Source organism: Erinaceus europaeus, chromosome X, assembly GCF_950295315.1.
Source record: "Erinaceus europaeus chromosome X, mEriEur2.1, whole genome shotgun sequence".
NCBI classification, from domain to species: domain Eukaryota; kingdom Metazoa; phylum Chordata; class Mammalia; order Eulipotyphla; family Erinaceidae; genus Erinaceus; species Erinaceus europaeus.
The window spans coordinates 22,518,947-22,539,317 of record NC_080185.1 but is presented as its reverse complement, the minus strand read 5'-3'; the positions used below and the strand labels follow the sequence as shown (position 1 = coordinate 22,539,317).

General features: G+C 42.8%; 1 protein-coding gene across 3 annotated transcripts in view; it reads left to right on the top strand.

Moving 5' to 3' along the window:
* The window catches only part of LOC103127103 (integrator complex subunit 6-like), a 63,803-nt gene that overhangs the window by 24,543 nt on the left and 18,889 nt on the right, over positions 1–20,371 (top strand). The window lies entirely within an intron of this gene.

Sequence of the window (20,371 nt, the reverse complement as noted above, 5' to 3'; positions counted from 1 at the left end):
TTAATAACAGAAAAACAAGATTATTCAACAAATGGCACTCAAAATTGAGTTTCCCTTTGGAAAAGTTTATTTATGTATGTTTGTTTGTTTACTACAATAGAGACAGAAGTAGAGTGGGGGGGGAGGGGAGTGGAAGAGAGAGCGATACCTGCACCCTGCTCCTCTTCTCATGAAGCTTTACCCCTACCCTGTGCACTATCATTCGTGTGCTGAACCAGGTGCACCACCACCTCCCAGTCCCAGTTTCTAACAAGTGTGACAATGGCTTATTCTCAATACAGTAGACTACAAAACCATGAAAGCAGAAATAAAGATAAATCTTAAAGACGCCATAATTTGTTTTCTGATAAACAAATACAGCAAAAGTGTTCAGTGATCATTTTAAAGTGCAGGTTAAAGTCAGATATGCTTTCTGCTTTGCCAAGTTGGTAAAGAGGTCAACAACAACAGAAAGATTATCTTTATTTTAGTAATGATGAAGTGAATAACTCCACTTTCTTTGTTGGTGGAAATGTGAGATGGCAAAAATCATTTTGAAGAACAATTTAGTAATATTTACTGAGACTTTATGTATCCTACTCTTGTTTTTAAAAGAAAACCACTCAATCATGCTTCTATTTATGACTGGTGCATAGAGAACAGCTTAAAAACACAATCTCGGGCAATTTCCCCTAGCTGCTGGTGAACTATTAGTGAGCAGGGCTCTTCACAAAACTCTCTCTAGCTTCAAACACCAGTTTTGAATAGAAGATATATAGATATAGATAGATACAGATATAAATTATATTCAGTGATTTGATAATGATTAACAAGATTGTAAGATAAAAGGGGTGCATTTTCATACAATTCACACCACCAGGGTTCTGTATTCCCTCCCCTGCAATGGAAGCTTCCCTAATCTTTATCCCTCTAGGAGTATGGACCAAAATTATTTATGGGGTGCAGAAGGTGGAAGGTATGGCTTCTGTAATTGCTTCTCCACTGAACATGGACGTGGACAGGGCAATCCATACTCCCAGCCTGTTTCTTTTCTTTTTTAAAATTAATTTATTTTTCCCTTTTGTTGCTCTTGTTTTTTTTATTTTGTAGTTGTTATTATTGATGTTGTCGTTGTTAGATAAGACAGAGAGAAATGAAGAAAGAAGAGGAAGACTGGGAGCGGGAGAGAAAGATAGACACCTGCAGACCTGCTTCACCACCTGTGAAGCAACTTCCCTGCAGGTAGGGAGCCAGGAGCTCGAACAGGGATCCTTATGCCGGTCCTTGTGCTTCATGCCACGTGCCCTTGACCCGCTGCGCTACCACCTGACTCCCTGCCTGTGTCTATCTTTCCCTAATGGGAAAATAGGACTCTGAGGAGGTAAGGTTCCAGGACACATTGGTGAGGTTTTCTGCCCAGGGAAGTCCAGATGGAGTCATGGTAGCATCTGCAACTTGGTTGCTGAAAAGCGGTAAGATATAAAGCAGGACAAATTAGTGAATAATCAGGTACCTAAAGGTAAGAATAGAGCAGATGAAACTAAGGGAAGAAGCCAGGAAGTTTATTTTAGGTATATTCCAAGGGCCCATGACTTTAGTAACTTTTGCCTGAGCCCAATATCTAACATGCAGGTGAGCTAAAAGTATAGTCTGGGATGATGGTGTCAGAGTTGAGAATAGGACTGGAAAGCTGGATTAGGGCAGAGAGTAGCTCCCAAATATGAGGCAAGGATATAAATACTATTAACTGTAAACCCCATCAATCTGGCCTAGGGCTCATATCTATTCATATTTAACACAGGAGCCTGTGTAACCTCTGCATCCCTGTCAATCTGAGTTCACAGTCCATGGTCACAGTTGGGAACATTCCAGGCTGCTCTCATTTCAGGATCAGACTTCATTGAGTGGCAGAGTAGGTCGACCCAGCCTCCCTTTGGAGAGTGAAGCAATCCCTACCATTGTTCTATATTGAGGGCAAAGTATTGTAGAGGCCCACAAGAGGGTTTATTATGTTGTTCCTGATGGAGATGACCAGTGATGGTGGAAATAGGGATCTGTTAGAGGTCTAGGCCCATCATATCTATGTGGGAATTCAAGGATTCCCTGACTAAAGCCTCAGACGATTAAAAGGGCTGTTTGTGGTCCAGGAGATGGCACAGTGGCTAAGGCACTAGACTCTCAAGTATGGGGTCCTGAGTTCAACCCCTGGCAGCACATGTACCAGAACGATGTCTGGTTCTTTCCCTCCTATCTTTCTTATTAATAAATAAATAAAGTCTCTTTTTTAAAAAGGCTATGTTTATGCTTTTTCTTAATAAAAAGCATAAGAGGGGGCTAGGCAGTGGTACACTTAGCAGCACACACACATTACCATGGCCAAGGTCCTGGGTCTAGCCCCTACTCCCCACCTGCATGGAGAAGCTTCACTAGTAGTGAAGCATTGCTGCAAGTGTGTCTCTCTTCCTCTCTATCTCCTCCTTCTCAATTCACAGATTTATCATACAGAAAGAAAGGAAGGAAGGAAGGAAGGAAGGAAGGAAAGAAAGAAGAAAAAAAGAGGAAAAAAATGACCAGTAGATGGGAGGATTTGCCATGTAGGGACCAAGTTTTAGCAATAATACTACTGGTGGCAATAAAAATAACTAAAATAAAATGAAAAATAAAGAGCAAAAGGTGGTAGAGTAGGGCATGGGATAATAAAGAGCAAAAGATTTCAGTAAGTTAGTTTTCTTTTCTTCCCCTCTCCCTTTACCTATGTTTTATCTTTTTATTGAAGCAACATTTCGTTATAATGTTACATAAGGGGTCTGGGAGATGACACAGTGAATAAAATGTTGTGCTCTCCATCACGAGGTACCAAGTTCAGTCCCCAGCATCCGGTGTGGGAGAGTGATGCTCTGGCTCCAGCTCTCCCTCTCTCCCTTTCTCTCATTAATAAATAAATAAAACAAAATAATATAGGTTTCAGGTGTGCATCATAATTAAAAATCAGTATGCGTAGGAGCCTGGTGGTGGTGTACCCAGCAGAACACACATTACTATGCCTGAGGACTGTGTTCAAGTCGTCATCCCCCACCTGCTACCTGTCTCTCTTTTCCCTTCTCTCTCTCTCTCTCTCTCTCTCTCTCTCTCTCCTGTCTATCTCCCCCTGTTTCTCAATCTTTATTTAGGTAAAAATAAAAATGGCCACCAAAATTGATAAATTCTTTGTGCTGATACCAAAGTCCAACAGTAACCCTGGTGGCAACAATCACCAAAACAAACAAACAAAAAACACATACATGTACTGTATTAATTTCATCACTAAAGGATTAATTTTACCCATCACTGTAAATGGACACCTTCTGCCCAGTTGGGCCAGCCCAACCCTCCCCTTCCCTCGCTAGTTTTCTTTTATATGGTTTTGACTGGTACTATTTTCTGAAGTTCATAACTGAAGAATTGGTGAATTGAACCACAGAATGATAGCATCCCGAGTTCTCAGAAGAAAGGACAGACATAACAGGATAAAAATGGACTTTGAGCATTTTAGCAAGTTCAAGACACCAAGATACATCGCTGGGGAAATAACTGACAAAAACAATGCAGGAGAACTGCATATTGTTTCTGCCACCAGGGTTATTGTTAGGCCTATAAACTCTACCACTCCTGCCAGTCATTCCCCCCCCCTTTTTTCCAGATTATGAGAGAGAGAAATCTTTTTTTTTAATTATTTATTTATTTATTTATTTATTGCTTTTATTGCCCTTGTTGTTTTATTGTTGTCGTTGTTGTTGGATAGGACAGAGAGAAAGGGAGAGAGGAGGGGAAGACAGAGAGGGGGAGAGAAAGACAGACACCTGCAGACCTGCTTCACCATCTGTGAAGCAACTCCCTTGCAGGTGGGGAATCAGGGGTTCGAACCGGGATCCTTCCGCTGGTCCTTGTGCTTAGTGCCACCTGCGCTTAATCCACTGCACTACCGTCTGACTCCCGAGAGAAGTCTTAATATTTTTCTACTGTTCATGAAGCTCCCACCCTGCCGGTACTCTTATATCATGATCCAGAGCTCAAATCTAGGTCCTTGAGCATGGCCATATTGCACTTAACTTACTAGGTGAGCCATCTGCTGAACCCCTGAATATTCTTTTTAAAAAACATTTTTGGAGGGGTGCAGGGGATTGAATTCAGGGCCTCACACAAAACTCTGCCACTGAGCTCCTTGCTCAGCCAAAGAAATGGGTTTTCTTTTCTTTTCTTTTCTTTCTTTCTTTCTTTCTTTCTTTCTTTTTTTATTGTGAGTGAGACAGAAAGCACAAAATACTGCTCTATTATCTATGATACTCTGCTTGTCTTTGTCTGGTGCTTTGTTCTTGTTATAGTACAAGAACTTCCTTCATGAGTGGAAAGCAAGCATTCTATCCACTGAGCCACATCCTAGACCCCAATTTTCTTTCTTTCTTTCTTTCTTTCTTTCTTTGTTTTGAGGATTGAACCCATGGTCTGTATCTGCCAAGTGTGTGTTCTATCACTGAGTCATATATCACGTTCCTTTGGATAATCTTGAAACAAGTAAATGTATAAGAAAATGGAATCATAAGCTGGTCCTTGCGCATGGCGCCATGTGTGCTTAACCCACTGTGCTACCGCCAGGCACCCAAGAAAATGGTTCTGAGGGGGCACACCTGGTTGAGCGCACATGTTACAGTGCGCAAGGACCCAGGATCAAGCCCCTGGTCCCCACCTGCAGGGAGAAAGCTTCACAAGTGGTGAAGCAGGGCTGCAGGTTTCTCTCTCTCTCCCTCTCTGTCACCCCCTTCCCTCTCTATTTCTGGCTGTCTCTAATAAATAAAGATTAAAAAGTAAGTAAGTAAGAAAGAAAATGGTTCTGTAAGTGCACAAAAACAGAATAATTGGGGCCAGGATGTGGCACACCTTGTGGAGCACATATGTTGCAATGCACAAGGACCCAGGTTCGAGCTCGGTCCCCACCTGCAGGGGGGAAAGCTTCACGAGTGGTGAAGCAGGGCTGCAGATGTCTCTGTCTCTCTCCCTCTCTATCTCCCACTTCCCTCTCGATTTCTCACTGTCTCTAGCCAATAAGTAAATGAAGATAATAAAAAATTTTTTTAATTAAAAAAACAAACAAACAGAGTCCGGTGGTGGAGCAGCAGTTTAAGTGCACGTGGCGCAAAGCACAAGGACTGGTGTAAGGATCCCGGTTCAAGTCCCTGGATCCCCTCTTGCAGGGGAGTCGCTTCACAAGCGGTGAAACAGGTCTGCAGGTGTTTGTCTTTCTCTCTGTTTTCCCTTCCTCTCTCCATTTCTCTCTGTCCTATCCAACAACAATGACATCAATAACCACAACAATGTTAAACAACAAGAGCAACAAAAGGGAAAATTAAAAATTAAAAAAAAGAAAAACAAACAAAAAACAGAATAATTGAGTCCCTTGAATCTAGAACCAAACAAGTACCTAGAGTCAAATAAGAAAACTACAAAAAAGTGTGACCAGACCTCAAATTGTAGCAGACCTGATGGGAAAATATAATGTCAGAAGACAGTTTTGAAATAAGATACAGGAAAGACAACAATTCCATGCTTTAAATGCAGCCACATTTTCCTAATGTGCACTTCAAAATTTCAAGAGACTTTTTGTAGGGGTGCAAATTGTAAACACAATTTCAAGAGACATCTTAACATTTTAAGGTGATTCAGCTGTCATAATGCTCTGTTTCCCCTAAGAGAACATATATAAAATCTTTCAGGAGTAGAGTTCGTTTTAGTCATGAGAAGACAATTTTTTTAAACAAATAATGCATTTATTCTTAAAGTTGTAAAACTTTTACTCATACAATATTCCATATAAGGTTAGGGACAAAGACACTCGAGAGGATTGGAAAGGCAGACCTTATTCTTCCCTGTCTCGCTGTCTCATTGGTTAGTTTACCATCACAAGAGCAGTTTATGATGACAAAAGTGATAGAATGTTAAATTGGAGTAGAAAGTGAGGTGGTTTGAAAACATGCGGTTGAAATTGATTTATTCAATTCATCTGAGTTGTTGCAGAGTACATTTTCTCCATATTTGTGGAGTGCAAATGGAAAAAGGAAAATAGTTTATCTTTCAACAAGAGAAATGGTGGTCCTGCTAAATTTAGACGTTGGCTTTCGCTTTTGACATCTGGGAAAATACTCAAGTTCGTTAATCATCTAGTGTGCAGCCACCTAGAAGAAGAGCCCAAGGTCCAGAATGGCCCTCTATCTCTCATGGGATTATCAAGGACAAATACTTCATTTCCTCTGGTAAAAGATAAAAAGTCTCATCAAGGAGAGTTTAGCAATGTGCACTGTGTCTCTGGATTCCAGTCAGGTTTCTTTTCCTCCCATACTATTTTTTCTTTTTAATTTTTATTTATGAAATGGAAATATTGACAAGACTATAGGATAAGAGGGGTACATTTCACCATCTTCCCAGACAATAACCTAGGTCCACCTGCATATTAGATGTCAGGCACAGGCCCAAACTAGTAAAGTCATGGGCCCCTTGGAATATACCTAAAATAGACCTATGAGCTTTCTTCATACTATTATTTTTAATTGATGTAGCATTTGCTTTACAAAACTACAAAATATGGGGTACCTAGTTTCACACTGTGTATGTGTGTGTCTCACCACACCACTGCCAGAGTTCTAGCGCTATCACAGTAAAGACATCTCCTCTACCTAACTCTCCATCACTTCCCATTCCCTCTGTTAATGACCATAGTTTTTTAGTTTTGCCATAGTGCATTTGCTTTAGTTATTTATATTCCACATGAGTGAAACTAGCATATAGTTGTCTTACACTTTCTCATTTCAGTTAGTATGATTATCTTGAACTCCCATCTATTTTACCCCAAAGGCACTCAGTAGTACTCTACACAGTGTCTCACAGCTTTCTTAATATTTTTATTTATGAAAAGGAAACACTGGCAAAACCATAGGATAAGAGGGGTACAACCCCACACAATTCCCACCACCAAAACCTCACAGCTTTTCTTCATCCAGTCATCTATGGATAGGTATTTAGGTTGACCCCATGAGATTTCTTTTTTCCATGTGAAAGGGCTTGCTAACAAGCTAAGAAGACTTATACTAATCTGAACAACTCTTCAGGGGAGTGTTAAAACTGGCTGCAGGTGTGTGGCTTGAATGTATCAGAAAAGCAGTGCAACACCAAGTCAGAGGAACATAGCAAAATATCGTCTCTGTATGGTGATTTTTTTTTTTTTTGCCTCCAAGGCTATCATTGGGGCTCCGTGCCTGCACCATGAATCCACTGCTCCTGGAGTTCATTTTCCCCCCATTTTGTTGCCCTTGTTGTTATTGCTGTTGTTGGATAGGACAGAGAGAAATCAAGAAAGATGGGGAAGACAGAGAGAAGGAAAGAAAGATAAGACACCTGCAGACCTACTTCACTGTGACCCCCCCCTGCAGTTGGAATGCTGGGTGCTCAAACCAGGTTCCTTACACCGGTCCTTGAGCTTCGTGCCATGTGCACTTAACCCACTGTGCTATCGCCCAGCCCCAAAATAATATCTTGACATGTTGGGTGCCTGGCTTAAACTGGAGAGACAGCATAGTGGTTATGTAAAAAGCCTTTCAGATCTAAGGCACCAAAGGTCCGAGCAGAGGTTTCAGTCTTCAGCACCACCATAAGCCAAAGCTGAGCCTGGTTTTAAAAAAAAAAAAAAAAAGTAAGTACCTGGGTTGTGACCCTGCATTATATGGAAGTACTACTTTTATTCTTTGAGAAGATTCACTGCCATTCAGTGAATGTCCTTGTTTTTGACAGAGACAAAAAAATAGAGGCAGAAAAAAAAAGTGAAAGAAAAAACAGCGTTGAAGTTTCCTTCAATGCAGTGAGAACTGTGCTCAAACCTGGGTCACACACATGGCAAAGCAGTACATTATGCAAGTGAGCTATTACACTGGCCTAAATGTCCTTTCTTTTTTTAAAATTTTTTATTTAAGAAAGGATTAATGAACAAAAACATAAGGTAGGAGGGGTACAACTCCACACAATTCCCACCACCCAATCCCCATAACCCACCCCCTCCCCTGATAGCTTTCCCATTCTCTAGCCCTCTGGGCGCATGGACCCAGGGTCGTTGAGGGTTGCAGAAGGTAGAAGGTCTGGCTTCTGTAATTGCTTCCCCGCTGAACATGGGCGTTGACTGGTCGGTCCATACTCCCAGTCTGCCTCTCTCTTTCCCTAGTAAGGTGTGTCTCTGGGGAAGCTGAGCTCCAGGACACATTGGTGGGGTCTTCAATCCAGGGAAGCCTAGCCAGCATCCTGGTGGCATCTGGAACCTGGTGATTGAAAAGAGAGTTGACATATGAAGCCAAACAATTTGTTGAGCAATCATGGATCCCAAGCTTGGAATAGTGGAGAGGAAGTGTTAGGGAGGTACTCACTGCAAACTCTAGTGTACTTCTGCTTTCAGGTATATATTTTGCAGTAGTTTATGGATACGTGTGCACATAAGCTCTCTCTCACAGAAACTGGTGTATATCTAGGTTATGGGACTTTGTTAGAAAGTGAACTACCTGAGATGAAATTAGAGTGTACTATAAAAGGAAAGGTCTCACCCGAGTAATGAAGCTGAAGGGTTGTCATTCCACACGTGAAGTCTCTGGATACAGTCTGAGGTGAAGCATGTTGAGGTGGCAATCGTTGCTTTGGTTAGGTTGTGATCGGCGGATGCAATATTATTTGGTTTGGATTGGGAGATGCATATGGGAAAGTGGGCCCTATCCAAGGGCTCCAGGACTGGGGGAAGTAGGGGCTCTACTAAATGTCCTTTCAATACCTGTTGCTCTAGAGAATTTTGTTTAATCAGCTTTTTTTTTCCCCTTATTTACAGGGTTTTGTTTTTTTTTTTTAACCAGAGCACTGCTCAGCTCTGGGCTTGTGGTGGTGCGGGGGATTGAACCTGGTAGTTGACAGAACCTCAGTCATGAGAGTCTGTTTGCATAACCGTTATGCTATATACTCCCGCCCTTATTTGCAGGTTTTTGATTGATTTTTTTTTTTTTTAGAGACAGATAAATTGAAAGAGAAGGGGAAGTAGAAAGGGAGGGAGGGAGGAGAGACGCCTGCAGTAGTGCTTCACCATTCATGAACTTTCTTCCTTACAGGTAGGGACCAGGGAGGGGCTTGAACCCAGGGCCTTACCACAACTTAATCAGACACTCATCTGTTATTGGACACCTGGGTTGCTTCCAGGTTTGGGCTATTATAAATTGTGCTGCTATGAACATACATATACACAGATTTTTTTTGATGGTTGTGTTTGGTTCCTTAGGATATATCCCCAGGGAAGGAATTACAGGATCATAGTGTGTTGTTGTTCTTTTATTTGTTTCTTTGCTTTGCTTTGCCTCCAGAGTTTTTGCTGGGCCCAGTGCTGACACTATGAATCCATTGCTCCTGGTGTAGGACAGAGAGAATTGAGAGGGAAGGGTAAGATTGATAGAGAGGGGGAGAGAAAGACAGACAACTGCAGACCTCCTTCACCACTTGTGAAGCGTCCTCCTTTCAGGTTGGGAGCTGGGGGACTCAAACCTGGATCCTTGCACAGGTCCTTGCATTACGTACTATGTGTGCTTAATCAGGTGTGTCACTGCCTGGCTCCCACAGGGTCATGGTTTTATTTATTTATTTATTTATTTATTTATTTATTTATTTACTGGATAGTCACAGAGAGAAATTGAGAGGGGAGGGGGAGATAGAGAGGGAGAGAGACAGAGAGACACCTGCAGCCCTTCTTCACCACTCGTGAAGCTTTCCCCCTGCAGGTGCGGACCAGGGGCTTGAACCTGGGTCCTTGTGCACTGAAATGTATGCGCTCCACCAGGTGCGTCACTGCCTGGCCCCAGGATCATAGTTTTTAAGGGACATTTTCTTCTCTTGGGAAGGTAGGTACAGCTGCCCTAAGTGCAGTCTTCAGCAGTTACGTTTTATGGAGACTGTCATAGCATGTTCATTCAATTTGCACATCGTACTAGGTCTAACATGGTCATCTGCCTATTAGAAGAGGGTTACACCTGACCTTTAGAGATGGTGCAGGAGTTTTCAGCAAGGCCTCTAATACCCCTCCCACATCCCCCTTCAAGGGCAGTTTATCTGTTTTTATCTCTTTGACTTGTTTGTACTTCCTGGCAAGATTCCGATGGAGGAAAAGGTTCTTCTATTTTAAAAAATAAACATAAATAAAAATCAATGAAATAGAGAAACAGTTCTGCCAAAATGGGATGAAGTTCAGGAAGGACAAGTATTATTTAGAATGCTGAGGTTGGAAGAGTGAGGGTTCATTTACTAACCCTTTCCACTTTTCCTCCTCCATTGAAATGAGGGAGAAGGAAGAACTAGACAGAATTCAAAGTAGCAGGTTTATTCCTGATAAAAGCCAGACTGGAGGATCTAGCCTAGATATATGTTTATAGAGAGTTTCTAAATACTTCACACATTGGCAGGCCTCCTCAGTAGGTCTGTTGTAGGGCCAGACCCCACCCCCTCATGTGCCATATGTCAGAGAACATACCAGAACATTAGAACATTCACAGTAGGTCTAGAGAGAGCATATCACTTTCCTGTTCTCAAACTCACCAGTCAAGTAAGCAGATGGAAATAAAGCCTCAGAGGATGCAAGTGAATAAATATTTCCTTTGGGCTTTGTCTTGAGGAGAAGAGTGAAAATTTCTTCCTTCCTGTGGCGATTTGAGTGGGGAATAAATGGCTGGTGGCTAGTTGATGAAAGTGGGACAAGAACCTAAGTCACTGATAGACTGAAGGGACCATGTTTTTATGTTAAAATGAGAGAACTTTTTCCCCCTTTTCTCTAATTTTTTTTCTGCTAAAGGCAGAGAAAGATAGAGAGGGAGTGGAAGAAGGGGAAAGACAAGATGCTTGCAGCACTCTTCCACTGCTCATGAAGCTCCCTTCCTGTAGGTGGGGACCTGGGACTTGAACCCGGGTCCTCATGCCTGGTAACATGTGTGCTCTACCATGTTCCCCACTGCCTAGCTTTTGGAGGACATTTTTAGTTGCCTCTAGAAAATTAGACCATGGGAGCCGGGCGGTAGCACACCAGGTTAAGTTTACATAGTTGGAAGTGCAAGGACCGGTTCAAGGATCCCGGCTTGAGCCCCCAGCTCCCCACCTTCACCACTTGTGAAGCAAGTCTGCAGGTGTCTATCCTTCTCTCTCCCTCATTGTCTTCCCCTCCTCTCTCATTTTTTCTCTGTCCTATCCAACAACAGCAGCAGCAGCAACAATAATAACATCAACAACAACATTTAAAAACAAAAAGATGGCTGCCAGGAGCAGTGGATTCATGGTGCAGGCACCCAGTCCCAGTGACAACCTTGGGGAGGAAAGAAAGAAAGAAGGGAAAAAAGAAAGAAAGAAAACAAGGAAGGGAAGAATAAAGAAAGGAAGGGAGAAAGAAAGAAAAAAAATTTAGACTAGACCACATACAGAGGAAAAGCTTCCAGGGCTGTAAAACAGTACTGCAGTCCTCTCTCTCTCTCTCTCTCTGTCTCTGTCTCTGTCTCTGTCTCTCATCCTTTACAAATTGACTTTTAATTAATTTTTTTAAATTTTACTTATTTTTTTTTATTTATTGTTGGATAGAGGCAGAACTTGAGAGGGAAGGGGGAGATAGAGAGGGGGAAAGACAGACAGACACCTTCAAACCTGATTCATCACTTGTGAAGCTTTCTCCTTGCAAGTGTATATCCAAACAGTGAATAAATAAATAAAATAAAATAAAATAAAATAATTGTAAAGGATATTTCTTTTATTTTTTACCAGAGCACTGTTCAGCTCTGGCTTATAGTGATGTTGAGGATTGAACCTGGGACTTTGGAGCCTCAGGCATGAGAGTCTCTAACCATTATGCTATCTACCCCCACCCAAAATAAAATGAATTTAAAAAATAGAACTCTAAACCAAAGAGAAAAAGTGAGCAAAGCACTGTTCTGCCATACACAGCATCCAAGAACCTCCCACACACAGGGAATGCACTCTACCTCTCTGCTTGGCTCTTACCTTCTATTTATTATTATTATTATTGGACAGAAGCAGAAAAATTGATAGGGGAGGAGGAGATAGTGAGAGACACTTGCAGCCCTGCTTCATCACTTGTGAAGCTTCCCCCCTGCAGATGTGGACCAGGGGCTTGAATCCTGGACCCTTGCACACTGTAATGTGAGCACTTAACCAGGTACACCACCATCCTCTGATCCTCTGTTCTTTAGATCTGTCAGGCTTACAACTCTCTCTCTGTCTCTCTCTCTCTCTCTCTCTCTCTCTCACACACACACACACACTCACACACACATATATATATCTTATTTAAGGAGAGAGAGAGATGAGAGAAAGAGAGGAGAGAGAGAGAGAGAGGCAAAGACCTGAGCATTGTTCAGCTGTGGCTTATGGTGGTGCTGGGAATTGAGCCTGGGATCTCAGAGCTTCAGGCATGAAAGTCTTTTTTGCTTCCAGGATTATTGCTGGGGCTTTGTGCCTACACTACGAATCCACTGCTCCTGGCAGCCTTTTTTTTTTTTTTTTTTACATTTTATTGGATAGGACGAAGATAAATTGAGAGAGGAGAGGAGATAGAGAGGGGAAGACCTGCCTCACCACTTGGGAAGTGACTACCCCCCTGTAGGTGGGGAGCCTGAGACTCAAACCAGGATCCTTGCACAGATCCTTGAGCTTTGTACTATTTGTGCTTAAACCAGTGTGCCATCACCGGACCCCCAGCATGAAAGTCTTTTGCAGAACCATTCTGCTATCTACCCCCACCCCTTTAATCATCTTTTAGTCGCTGTCCTTTAGGTTCATGGTGTGTCTGTCATGCCCTGCTGGTTTAAAATGTTTCTCTGCCCTACCCCTCCATTTCTACCCATATTTGGGCCCTGGGTTCCTCGGACCTGACTACCTTTTCCTGCTGTATATTTGTCCCTTTTGTCCTATCTGTTGCTGTCAGTCTGAGATGCTGCCTTGATGTTGTTTCTGTCTCCCTGCCCCTTACCTCTCCCCCCTAACCTTGGAGTTCACAGTGAGTCTAGTGTCCGCTTACCCAAGGCTAAGGTCTCCTGCTTACACTCCAGCTCCTCTACAATATATCTCTTCCTCTACAGTGTGTCATCCCAGCCATACACAAAATGTTGATGTCATCGTTGTTGAATAGAACAGAGAGAAATGGAGAGAGGAGGGGCAGAGAAAGATAGACACCTGTAGACCTGCTTCACCGCTTGTCAAGTGACTTCCTTGCGGGTGGAGAGTGGGGTGGGGCTCCAACCAGGATCCTTACACTGGTCCTTGTGCTTCGCGCATTGTGCGCTTAACCCACTGCGCCACCGCCCAACTCCCTACTTATTTTTTTTAACAAGATTTATCTATTTAGGGGCTAGGTGGTGGATCACTGGGTAGATTGCACATGTCACCATGTTCAAGGACCCTGGGTTCAACCCCCTGGCCCCCACCTGCTGGGGGAAAGCTCCATGAGCAATGGAGCAGCGTTATAAGTGTTCTTCTTTTCTCTCTCCCCCGTATCTGTCTTTCACTCTCTATTAAAAAGTAAGAAAAGGGGGAAATCACTATTGGGAATGGTGGCATTATACAGGCATGGAGCCCCAGTTGTCGGGCTAGCATCGCGAGAGGGGGAGATGACCCAGGAACTAAGCTTGTGGCGGCAAAGCAATACAAATCTTTATTCATCCGAGCGTCCCAGAGTCGTGTGGTAGCACACCTGGTTAAGCCACTTGGCGCCAACCGCAATGGCCGGGGTCAGCCTCTCTGTCTGCATGCCTGCTCTCCCCCAGGTCGGGTCATGGAAAAGACAAAACAGAAATGGAAGTGGCTTGACAATACCGTACATGGTTAGGAAAGGGGTGGAGTAAGGCAAAGGGGGCCGGGAGTGGAATGGACCGCCCCAGCAACTTTTGTTAGGGGTTCACCTGGCAGGATTAGCAATACCCTGCAGGGAATTAGGAAGGAGACCTTTAGTCATTTGTAAGACAAAGCAGAATATTGATATGTAGATAATAAAAGGATGGTAATATGTCTACTTCATTGTCACAGCTATTACCCAAAGACCTCAAAGAAGCATATTCTTTTAATTTGGGCATTGCTTCTTTCTCTTTCTATTACTGTTATTTTAAAATATTTTACTTATTTATTGGATATATAGAGAGAAATCAAGAGGTATGGGAGGTAGAGAGGGAAAGAGAGAGACACCTGCATCACTGCCTCATTGCTCCTGAAGTTTTCCACCTGTAGGTGGAGACCAGGAACTTGAACCCAGGTCCCCTGGGCATGGGAGAACATTTGCATTTAACCCAGTTTGCCACCACCTGGTCCCTGTTGCTTCTTTCTTGCAGTCTAACAGCTTCCAGTTCATTGGCTTGTGACTAAGGGTGCTTTCTGAAGTGCCACCCAAGTCTTAGGCCCGGTCTTAACCAAGTCATTTGTCTGTAGTCATGCTTTGGACAATGTAGCTCTCAAGAATTCAGTATTTTAACTACAGCTGCCATTATGTATTTATAGTTTGCAAGTAAGATTGCTAAGTGGACTAACTCCAAAGGAGAGTTTGGGGTGAAGGACCCCACTATTCACAGGTTTGCCTAGTCCAGAAACGTCAGCCTAATGTATGGTCCTGCCCCTCCCCCCTTCTAACTAACAACTAAGTCCTTGGGACTCCTCTGAAATGCTTCTTTAATCTACAGTCTTCTCTCTATCCCCACTGCCCTAGCCCCAGCTTTCATTACTTTTCTCATGAGCAAGCATAGCATTCTTCAAACCAGTTTTCCAGCCTCAAGTTTCAGCCTCTCTCCTACTCTACAATTTATTCTCCAACTCCCAGAAGAAGGATCTTGCTAAGATGAAGATCTGATAATGTGCCACTCCCCTAATTAAAAACCTCAAGGGGTTCCCAAGGACAGTAGATATGATCCAAACTACTGAGTATGATGTGCAAAGCATTTTAATCAGAGCCTGGGGGTGTCGGTGGGTCTTGCCTCTGCTCTGTGCCCAGAAAGTCCCTGCCTTTGATGAGCTCTGCTCCCTTTCCTTGACCTGCTCCCTCCACTCCTCATCCTAGTGTGAGGAGTCTCCCATCCTTCTCTTAATGCCTTTAGGCTTACTCAAATATCCCCTCTTCTGTGAGAGACCTTCCCCCACTCTCTGATTCCTTGTTCTTTCAGCCTCCATAACTACATCCATCCTTCCTTCTTTCCTTCCCTCCCTCCCTCCCTCCCTTCCTCCTTCCTTCCTTATTAATTCCTTCCTTCCTTCCTTCCTTCCTTCCTTCCTTTCTTTTTTTGTGGCAGAAGTTTGCAAGGGCTGCTTTCTCTGTCCCCTCAACCTGTAGCATTTTCCCCAACATAATAAAGCACGCTCATAAAAAAAAATGAATAAATAAAAGAAATGATGTTATTCCCTTGCCCCCTATTGTATACCTTTTTCTTTTACCCCAAAGGGAAAATTATTATTATTATTATTATTATTATTATTATATTAAGTAAGGACTTGGTGTACTGTGAAATAGAGTTTGTGTTAGATGATTTTTCCAAATTAAAGGCTAAAGCAAGTGTTCTGGGTACCTTTATAAGTTGGCTGTGCTACGTTACTTTGTTCAGAAGGTTAGTTCTAGTAACTGCAGTATTGACTTACAGTACTGTCATCTTACAGTGAATTTATTAGGACCTAAGCCCAGTGTAAGTCATGGAAGGCGATGATGAGTACAATGTAAATCATAATCCTTCCTTTTTATTATATAGCATTTGATTTAAAAACTTCATTTAAATTTTTAAACTTTATTTTTAATTGGATAGAGACAGAGAAATGGAGAGGGTAGGGGGAGATACAGAGGGAGATAGAGAGGGAGAGAGGCAAAGAAATACATGCAACTGCTCCACCACTCCTGAAACCTCTTTTGTGCGAGTGGGGAACAAGGGCTTGAACCCCAGTGATTGTGCTTTGTAACATGTGTGCTCAGCCAGGTACACTACCACCTGGTCCTGCGTTAATTTTATAAAATAAAATTTTCATGTTAATGCTTCACAGTGAGAAGATAACAGTTACTTTCTTTCCTCCTCCTCTCCCTTTTTAAATTTCCACCAGGCTAGGAGCCTGCATGATGTATCCACCACTCCCAGTGGAAGCCGATTTTTCTTTTCTTTCTTTTTTAAAAAAAATTATATATTTATTTATTCCCTTTTGTTGCCCTTGTTTTATTGTTGTAGTTACTGTTGTTGTTGTTGTTATTGATGTTGTCGTTGTTAGATAGGACAGAGAGAAATGGAGAGAGGAGGGGAAGACAGAGAGGGGGAGAGAAAGACAGACACCTGCAGACCTGCTTCACTTCCTGTGAAGTGACTCCCTGCAGGTGGGGAGCCGGGGGCTGGAACCAGGATCCTTTCACCCGTCCTTGTGCTTTGCGACATCTACTCTTAACCCACTGTGCTACCGCCTGACTCCCTCTTTTTTTAAAAAAAATAGGACAGAGAAATTGAGAGGCAAGGGGGAGATAGAGGAGAAAGTCAGTGAGACACCTGTAGATCAGCTTCCACTGCTCATGAAGCATCACCTCTGTAGGTGGGAAGCAGGGGCTCAAACCCAGGCCCTTCCTCATGGTAGCATGTGTGCTCAACCTGGTGCATCACTGCCTGTCCCCCCCAAAGTTTATTTCTTATATTTTCATATCTGGAGACAGGTAATTTAAGGACAAATGAAACAAGCACATTTGAAGATCAGATCTTAGTTTAGATATTTTAATAATAACAGTTCACTGCATCTGTGAGTGGACATCTTCCATGTATGACACTTGCTTATATTCAGAAGCTCTCCAGGTTCTTCTTCCTCAGACACCATTTCCTTTCCTTTCCTCCCTCCCCCTCCCTCTCCTTCCTTCCTTCCTTTCTTCCTTCCTTCTTTCCTCCCTTTCTTTCTTTCTTTCTTTCTTTCTTTCTTTCATTTTTTCTTTCTTTTCCCTCCTCCTTCCCCCCCATCCTTGCCCTCTCACACCTTCCCCTACCACTTGCCTCTCTATCTTTTCTTTTAAGCGAAGTTTATTTATCTAGTTCAGCAAGATTTTCCTTGGGAATGTGATGAATTATTCTGATGTCCTACTTTCCCTGGGTACTAAAATCAGATACACAATTTGGCCAAAGAAATACACGGAAAGGTCTTACCTTTAGATACTTTGATGTATAGGATATGTTGGGCATATATATATATATATATTTTTATTAATTTTATTTTTGAGAGAGATGCAGAGAGAGAGAGAGAGAGAGAGAGAAACACCAGAGCACTGCTCAGCTCAGGCTTATGGTGGTGCGGGGGATTGAACCTGGGACTTAGGAGCCTCAGGCTTGAGAGTCTGTTTGCATAACCATTATGCTGTCTCCCCCGCCCGGCATATATATTTTTAAACGTTATTTTTTACCAGAGCACTGCTCAGCTCTGGCTTATGTTGGTGCCTGGGATTGAATCTGGAACTTTGGAGCCTCAGGCTTGAAAGTCTTTCTGCATATCCATTATGCTATCTTCTCAACTCCCTCCCCCACCCCTCTTAGGGATTTTTTTTTGCCTCTAGGGTTATTGTTGGGGTTCGAATTGATGCTCCTGAAGACCACTTTTCCCACTTTGTTGCCCCGTTGTTGTTATTGTTATTGTTACCACTGCTGTTGTTGCGGTTGGACAGGACAGAGAAAAATGGAGAGAGGAGGGGAAGACAGAGAGGGGGAGAGAAAGACAGACACCTGCAGACCTGCTTCATCGCTTGTGAATCGACCCCCCTGCAGGTGGGGAGCCAGGGGCTCGAACCGGGATTCTTATGCCAGTCCTTGTGCTTTGCACCATTTGTGCTTAATCCACTCTGCTACCTACCACCCGATCCCCAGGGATATTTTTAAAAGCCACTTTATTGATTGATTCTCATGCCAGAGAGAGGTCGGAGCACACACATTTCAGACATATAAAGTGCAGGGAGGGGCCAGGTAGTGGCACATCTGGTTATGTGCTCACATTAAAGTGCACAAAGACCTGGGTTCAATCCCCTGTCCCCCACCTGCAGGGGGAAAGTTTCACGAGTGGTGAAGCAGGGCTGCAGGTGTCTCTCTGTCTCTTTCCCTCTCTATCTCCTCCTCCCTTCTCAGTTTCTCTCTGTTTCTATCCAATAATAAATAAGTAAACAAAAAATTAAAAAGACTAAGAGTACAGGAAATTGACCTCAAGTATGAAAGCCTGGTGTGCTACCATTATACTGTCTCCTTTGCCCAAGTTCTAATTGTTAAAAAGCACATTTGTAGCTTCACAGAATCCTAGACCATTTGACTGGAATGGCCCAACCACCTTTGCCTTACCTGGTTTTGTAGGTTGTGTTCTGTTGACCCTATGGAAAGCACCGCTCTCTTGGATGTCAATGTGAATGATGCTGTCCAAGATATTTGTCACTCACAACCTTCTAATGTGTCCTTATTTATCATATCCTCTTCCTTTCTGGATAATGAAGCTTAGATCCTGAGATGTTAACAAGCTTGCTCAAGGGCATACAGTTAATGCTGGTAGGATGTGGGCAATCATCTGTCACCCTCTCTGCCTTTCCGCCTGTCTGCTGAATCCAGATGATTTCTGGCGATCACAGAACTAGAAAGGAGTGTTTGCTACAATTTTGGAATAATGGAAATAGACCCGCAGCTAATCAGGAGATTGGGATCATTTCGCTTATCTCTATGGTTTGCTCTTGCTTTCAAGTGTCCAGCTGTATCAGCAGGCATGGCATGACCAACATTCATGTCAACACATTGCTGTCCTCAGGACTACCAGCATTTTTTAAATTAATTTGTTTTTTTTTAATAAAAGAGAGATAGAGAAATATACAAAGAGACAGAAAGACAGAGAGAGAACAAAGAATTGCTCAACTCTGGCATATGGAGGTGCTCGGAGTTGAACCTGAGACTTCAGAGTCTCGGGTTTATAAATCTTTTGTACAACCGTTAGGCTGTCTTCCCAGCTAGTATCAGCATTCTGGTGTCTTTCTGTCCCAGCAAGGTGTCAAACTGTGTAGTTTGTTCCCTCTTTTAGTTTACCCTGGAACTTACTGTTAGCTGTCATCTTCCTTTGACTTTTCTTCTTCGCGGTTTGCGTTTCCTTCGTTCTTATAGTCATGGCCGATTGGTCAGTTCTGATCCTTTCCTCCTATTCTACAAACCTGTCAATCACAACATCTTAGCAGTTGACCATGATTCTTTGGGTCTTTGTTCATAACTGTCAAGCTTACTTAGGGGGGCACTGTTTCTTTGTCATAACTTTTGTTTTGTTTTCTATTTCTCTAGCCCCTTTCTAGATTTCTCTAGATTTGGGGGTCTTTTGAAGGCCAGAAAAACTATCTCCAAATAGTGCTGGCTCTATTCCTCCCATTCTTCCTTTACTCTCATTTAATGTGAAAATGCTGTTTGGGAGGAAGACTTTTGGTTTGAAAATTTTATGTGGATTAGACATTCAATAGCTATTTGTCTCTGTCAAGGACAATATATTTAAAAAAAGAACTGCTCCTTATTCTCCCACTTACTCCACACTGATCACCAATTCAAACTAAGGTAAATTACTGGGGTGGCTGGTTAGATTTGGATGGGCCTGAATAAAATTTGGACCTTTTGAGCAAAAGCTCTACAGACACAATGGATGAATGAGTTGTTTGCTTGCCAAATTGTTGACTAATCATGAATCTAAAGGCTGGAATAGTTCAGATGAAGAGTTGGAGGGTCTCCGTTTTGTAGATAGCTAGTAGTCCTATTTTAGTTATATTCCCAAGATCCTATGACTATACTAGTTTCTTTTTTTTTCTGAGTCTGACATCTGATATGCAGGTGGATCCAAGTTATTGTCTGGGGAGATGATATCATGGCTGGAAAAAGAACCAGAAAGCTGGATCAGGGAAGAGAGTAACTCCCAAATATGGGAAAGGTGTAGAAATATTGTTGACTGTAAACCCCATCAATTTGATGTGATCTGGGACCCATATTCAGCTTAGGAGCCTATGGAACCTCTGCATCCCTGTAGATCTGAGCTCACATTCTGTGGTCATGTGTAGGAACATTCCAAGCTGCTGCAATTTCAGTACCCATCTTCCTCAAGTGGAAGATAGAGTATGTTGTCCATCCTCCCTTTGGAGGATGGAACATTCTCTACCATTATTGATCCAAGTTGAGGGCAAGGTCCTATGGGGGCCCACAAATGGGTCTGTTGTGTTGTTCCTGATAGAGATGAGTGGTAACAATGGAGAGAGGGATCTATTCAAGGTCTAGGCCCATCATGTCTGTTTGGGAATCTCAGGACTCCCCGACTAGCACCCCAG